This window comes from Podarcis muralis, chromosome 1 (genome assembly GCF_964188315.1).
Source record: "Podarcis muralis chromosome 1, rPodMur119.hap1.1, whole genome shotgun sequence".
In the NCBI taxonomy this organism is placed as follows: Eukaryota; Metazoa; Chordata; class Lepidosauria; order Squamata; family Lacertidae; genus Podarcis; species Podarcis muralis.
This window is the reverse complement of record NC_135655.1, coordinates 53419118-53425779: the sequence shown is the minus strand read 5'-3', so window position 1 is coordinate 53425779 and position 6662 is coordinate 53419118. Positions and strand designations below refer to the sequence as shown.

Genomic DNA, 6662 nt, shown 5'->3' with positions numbered 1-6662 from the left:
AGGGTCTAATCTTCTTGTCAAGCCATCTCAGGTAGGTTCCAATCATTTATTATTGTAATACCATATTCTGCAGCTTCACTATGTGGTATTTGGAGAAGTACAGGTGAAATGGAGGATCGTGGGAAATTGCAGTAGCTATTTCTGTAAGTTAAAATTGCATATTGATATATTGTGCAAATTCACTTGAGCAAAAATTTTATTGAGGGTAACAACACATTGAGAGCATGGAAGAGCTCTAAGAAGCACCTTTATTACAGTTGGTGGATTGGACACCTTTTTATTTCAATTGGGTATAAATGTGCCAATGCATAACAGCTTCTGTGTTGGATTGTACTCCAGATTGGCTTCTTCTGTGCTCCCACCGCTTACTAAATGTGAAAGTACTCTGTGTAATGGAATCTCATCATCATCATCATCATCATCATCATCACGAACCAATTCTTATTGTATGAATCCTCTTTTGCCAAAATGGAACCAACTACACAGGAGGGGCATATCGGCAGATTCAAAGGAATGCTGGGTTTTGCAGAAATACAACAAAATCAAATATTTAGCCGGGAAATAGGGGGCCAGGAACACCCAAAATGGCTGATTGAGCATGCTCAGCGGCCACAGAATAGAGATTGGATTTATTTATTTATTTGCCAGGGATGGGCAACAGAAAACTAGATAGGGGAATGGAATGTAGTATTCTGGCTGGCTGGAATCAGGCTTCACTCCACACTACAACACTTTGATGCAGATCCACCTTGTTCATGTCTACTATGAAATAAGTCCCCTTGAGTTCTATCAGACTTTCTCCCTGGTAGATCTGCACAGGCCTGCAATCTAAATGTTGCTAGTAATGTAATAAAGAAGGCGAAATATATTTTTTTCCACCCTTCAACTTTTCATAACTCTGTCCTTTTGAAGATTTCAGATTTATTTCAGCCTTTCAAGGTCATGGTAACAAGAAAGAACCAGTCCCAGGTGGAAAAGATTGTTAGATTCATTTCCCTTGGCAATGGTTGTTTATAACCCAACACCTAAAGACAAGTGCTAGGCTCACTTGTGGAGGGGTTTTTGATGTCTTTAGAGATCAAAGGCCAAAACCTGCTTCAAAAAAAAAAAAAATGCATTGTGAAGTTCAAGCTTGAAAGGGTTATGAACAGGAAAAGCAGAGAACGTTCACAGCTTTGGTCTCTGTCTCCCAGTGAGTAATCAGTAATAGTATCATGCTGCTTTTATGATGCAGTAAAGGGCACTTTAAGGTCTAGTGGAAAGTGCTTTGAATATTTTATTGATTTTTTATTTCTTTTCCACGAATATGAAATTACCACCTTGGAGCACTTGAGCCAATTGCAAGTGGTGTCTGGTCTTAAATATTTATTTCCCTTTGTATCTTTCCAGCCTTACATCACCTTTAAAACTATTTCAAGCAGGCAGCTATTAAAACAGAGCAGGGCAACAGAAGATGAACTATGAAATTTGCAAATGTGCCATGCAGCTGGTGTTGCATTCAGCATTCTATATTTACAAGACTTCCCAGCTTCCTATTTCCACCTAACTTTCTTTTTTAAAAAAATGCTGCTGCTGCTGCTGTCTCTCTAGCTAATTGCAATTTTAAAAATGGCTGCTGAATTATTTCTTCTCAAACTGACAGCTCTATTGGCAGCTCATAGGACATTTTGCCACACAAAAACTTAAAAGTGTCTTTGATCTTCTCTTGTGCTACAAGTGCCCTGGATGAGAATAGTGGCAAAGACACTGACTGTGAATCCGAAAGTCCCTGGTACAACTTTTTCAGACAGCCATGACCTTCCTAGGCAGCCTTAGGGAAGCTGCTCTTCATCACACTCTGACCCACCTGACAGGCTTGTTGTAAGGACTACAACTTAATCTGCAGAGGCCTTTTGAGTGTGCGCTATATAATTGCTCATATCATTCACTCTAATATCAAACTTCTGTTGTCCTGTCATGCTGACCAGTTTTGAAGCAAACCACCCACAATAAAGGCAGGGGTTTCCTGTCTGTACTGTTCCCAGGCTTAGCTGAGAGCTCTCTCCTCGTCTACAGACATAAATGCACTATTTCTGAAGTCTAAAACAGGCTTTCTCAGCCTGATGTCCTCTAGGTGTTGTGGACCACAACTCCCACCAACTCCAGCCTTGAAATCCAAAACACCATCAGATGGGGAAGAGTACTTTTTAGCCACCCATGGCTTCATAGTTCCCAGTGATGGCACACCTTAGGTAAAGGTACCCCTGACCATTAGGTCCAGTTGTGGCCGACTCTGGGGTTGCGGCGCTCATCTCGCTTTATTGGCTGAGGGAGCCGGCGTACAGCTTCCAGGTCATGTGGCCAGCATGACCAAGCCGCTTCTGACGAACCAGAGCAGCGCACAGAAATGCCATTTACCTTCCCGCCGGAGTGATACCTATTTATCTACTTGCACTTTGACATGCTTTTGAACTGCTAGGTTGGCAGGAGCAGGGACCGAGCAATGGGAGCTCACCCCGTCACGGGGATTCGAACCGCCAGCCTTCTGATCGGCAAGCCCTAGGCTCTGTGGTTTAACCCACAGCGCCACCCGCGTCCCTTGATGGCACACCTTAGTCATCCATAATTGGTCCTTCCTCTGTAAGGAAAGGCCTACCTACCTGCAACAATGATAATCATTTTAAACTGCCTACCATCCTTCGTGGCCCCTGTTATATATGGATTCTCTGCTAAGGCAACCAAAATGTGGCTTGCAGAAAGGTTGTTGGTTTCAGTGATGATAAAAGTATTAAGGCCACCAAATGCATTTCACTCCAGCAGAGATAACTAGTAAGGGTTCTCTGCTCTATGTGGAAATACAAAGCAAAGTTGTTAGAAGAGCCTCAGGATGTAACGTTCAAAATGAGGATGCAATAAGCACTCTTGTGTCCTTCTCAGATACAAGGCCTTCATCGTATTGTAGTTCTGCCTGAGTAATATACTAGACAATAGACCACATTATTACTTTTAATAGAGACTGTGTTTAATTGTATTAAACACAATTATATTGTAGTTCTGCCTGAGCAGCACAGACAATGGAATTCATTATTACATTTAACAGAAAATGTATTTAATTTTCTAGTAAGTAATCTCATTGACATTGAAATGGGCTCCTGACTTTTTACCCCTCCCCCAAACAAATTATCTTTGGCTGCAATTTATTTTAATTTTATTTTTCAGAATAGAGCTGTCTCTATTCACTTAAGCCCATTTCCTTTTAAAAGAAGACTGGTGGGAGAAATTCACGGGATTTTAAGTTGAGGGAGGGAATAGTTTCTCTTATTATATTTCTTAAGACTTAGGCTAGCTGGTAACATATACTGTACACGTATTATAGAATACAGTTACATGCACATACTTGCAGAATACTTGCAGTCAATGGCTGCTTCCATTCTAGAGCAGTTTAGCTTTGTTGTATGATTTTTTCATAATTATTTATTTCATTTCATTTCATTTCTCTCTCTCTCTCTCTCTCTCTCTCTCTCTCTGTGTGTGTGTGTGTGTGTGTGTGTGTGTGTGTGTATATATATATATAATGCCACTACTATTTCCACATTCCAGTGGAAAATTTTAGACTACTTAATATCAAATCCCTCTAGCCAGCCAACCCAGTTGTTTACTTCCATTTATCTGCAGTATGGTTTCTGCCAAGATGTTTTCTTATGTGAATTTTTTTCTCTTTTAACCTCATTGCTTTTTATACCTTTGTTGAACCTACATAGTAACCTTTACAGTTCCAAAATTAATTATTGGTTTGTCACACCATACAAAATTTATTACCCAGACAATGTTAGTTTCAAAATTGATCTTTATTTTAATTGTATTTTTTAAATGCACACCTCAGCATGCAACTTCCTGCCAAGTCTAGTGCACACTCAGAGTCTAGTTTAGGGACATTTTTAATGTCTGATGTTTTATTGTGTTTTTAATTGTGCTGGGAGCCGCCCAGAGTGGCTGGGAAAACCCAGTCAGAGAGGTGGGGTATAAATAAATAAATAATAATAATAATAATAATAATAATTATCAAACACCACATGAAGCAGCAAAGTACTTGATGGGGTTTCTTTAATATGGGAGAAATTTAGGTGCCCATAATGGTATCTTATATATAGTTTTTGCTTTTGTTTTTTGGTAGTACGTATCACTGAAGTACAAGGCATAACTATGAGTCCATGTGGTTCTATGTGATGCCAGATTATTTATGGGGAAAGCTGAATACATCATCCTTAAATACCCAACTTGTGAACCACTCAGATGGTGGTGATATATTAATGGCATCTTTGCCATCTGATCCAGTGGCAAACAAAGTTTGGGGAACTATATTAGCAACCCTACCTATCCAACAATCAAATCCATATCAATAGCATTATGAAAAAGATTTACATCTCTTAGTCTTCTCACCTTTGGGCAAAACAAGATGGTCATAGGTCTGCACAGGGAAATCACTGATACTCACATTTATTAAATTAGGATTTCTACCATCAAATTTAGAGGTGAGCTGAAAGATATTTGAATAATGTTTGGACTTAAATCAGGGCTTTGAGGGAGAGGGTTTCGTGAAATAGCACTGGCTCTTGTTGCTTGCTGTTACGTGCATGCTAAAAGTCCATGCATGCAATCCCTAGTGATGGAGCAGAGTTTTGTTTGGGTATCTGTAACCCATTTATTTTATTTTTAAAAATAATGTATAGAATAACAATAATGTATAGAACCAGTAAGCCAGAGATTGTGGTGCTTTCAAGGAATAATCATGTAGTTCCTACGATAAATAACAACTTTAGAGCTTCTCCCAAACCCAAAGGGGAATATCTTTCCTATGCAGCATTTGCAAAGAATCTGCAATGCATATTTAGTTTTGCTCTGCTGGAAATTCCTTGAGGCAAACACCTGTTAAAACAACTGAAACCAGCGCATGATAAAGAGGCCCAGAGCAGGCCTTTTAAGTTTTGAAAACAGCCACTTTGCCCAATGTCCTTGTCCAGGACATTTCTCGGCTCAACGCTAACCTGTTTGTTCTGCTACTGACGCATTTCTGCTGGCGCTGCAATTATATTAGCATAGTTTGTGAAGCGCTTCGAAATCTTTCAGGATGAAAGGCTCTATATAAATGTAAAATATTATTAGATAAGTAAGTTAAACAGTAAACACTTTATTGATTCAATGCCTCACAAAATCTTAGAACAATTACGGCAAATAGGTTTGGATCTGAGCCCCATCGCAGGAATTGAGATCTGGCTGGAGGCTTGTAAACAAAGGATAATGATAAATGGCAGGTTATATGGATATTCAAACAGGCCTGCCACCAAAGAATCTAGATGTGGAAGCAGGACTTTTCAGGCTTGTATCCTGCTGGCCAACGTGAGAGCCAACATTGTCATGGTGGGTAGGGCTGCTGTCGCTTGAAAGGTTGCTTAAAAGAAGCATCTTTGGTAGGTGCAGCATGCCATTAAAAGGTAAGAGAATTTACACCATCAAAATGCCTTTTGCTATAAAGTTATTCTGAGGAAGAACCGTAGCTCAGTGGTAGAGCATCTGCCTTGCAGGCAGAATGTCCTGGGTTCAATCCCCAGCATCTCCAAGTTGGCCTGGGGGAGACTCATGTCTGAATCCACAGAGAACTGCTAGACTGGTGACTGGGAGTGGCCGCCGAGACCATATAACACCGGTCCTGAAAGACCTACATTGGCTCCCAGTACGTTTCCAAGCACAATTCAAAGTGTTGGTGCTGACCTTTAAAGCCCTATACGGTCTTGGCCCAGTATACCTGAAGGAGCGTCTCCACCCCTATCATTTAACCCGGACACTGAGGTCCAGCGCTGAGGGCCTTCTGGTGGTTCCCTCACTGTGAGAAGTGAAGCTACAGGGAACCAGGCAGAGGGCCTTCTTGGTAGTGGCACCCGCCCTGTGGAACACCCTCCCATCAGATGTCAAGGAAATAAACTACAATCTGAGTTTTAGAAGACATCTGAATGCAGCCCTAACTCCTTGTAGAGACTAAGAGTGCAATCCTAACTCTTCTTACCTGGGAGTGAGTTCCACTGAGTTCTTCTTACCTGGGAGTGAGTTCCACTGAATTCAGTAGAAGTTACTTCTGAGTAGGGATGGTTAGGATTGCACCATAGCTTGAGAAGAAAAGCACAGGATTTCTTTGTAAGCATGAGAACTCTTGAGTGCGTAGGTTCATTAGAACCTTAACCTCTTGAAAGCTTCTTGCATCCAGAAAATGATGTAGCAGGAAGTTGGCAATTTGACTTCACTCATGTGTACTGTACATGTTTTATTTTTTAAGAAACAGTAACAGCACAGACATTTAAAATGAAATGTCAGAGAGTTCTCATGAAACCTTTTGTCCACATCCATTTGAGAAAATACAGCCATTGTCTCTTTCATTTCTGGTAAACAAAGGCTAGCCTGGTGAACATCCACTTACATAAAATACTTTGAGTACTTTATTACAGTCGATCAGGTATATGAAGACGAGGAGCAAAGGCAGTCCTCTGGGAATGTCCAGGCGACCTTGGAACCGACAGCTCACAGAAGAACCCCGACCAGACCTAAGAGGAGGCGTGTAGTGGTGATAGGGGATTCCCTACTGAGGGGAACAGAAGCAGTGATCTGTGGGCCTGACAAGATGTCTCGGGAAG

The 6662-nt window shown here is 40.9% G+C and overlaps 1 non-coding gene across 1 annotated transcript; it reads left to right on the top strand.

The window, feature by feature from the left end:
* The first annotated feature begins 5521 nt into the window (after positions 1-5521).
* TRNAA-UGC (transfer RNA alanine (anticodon UGC)) lies at positions 5522-5596 on the top strand. The gene has a single exon. It is a non-coding gene; the product is annotated as a tRNA-Ala (tRNA).
* The last annotated feature ends 1066 nt before the right edge of the window (positions 5597-6662 follow it).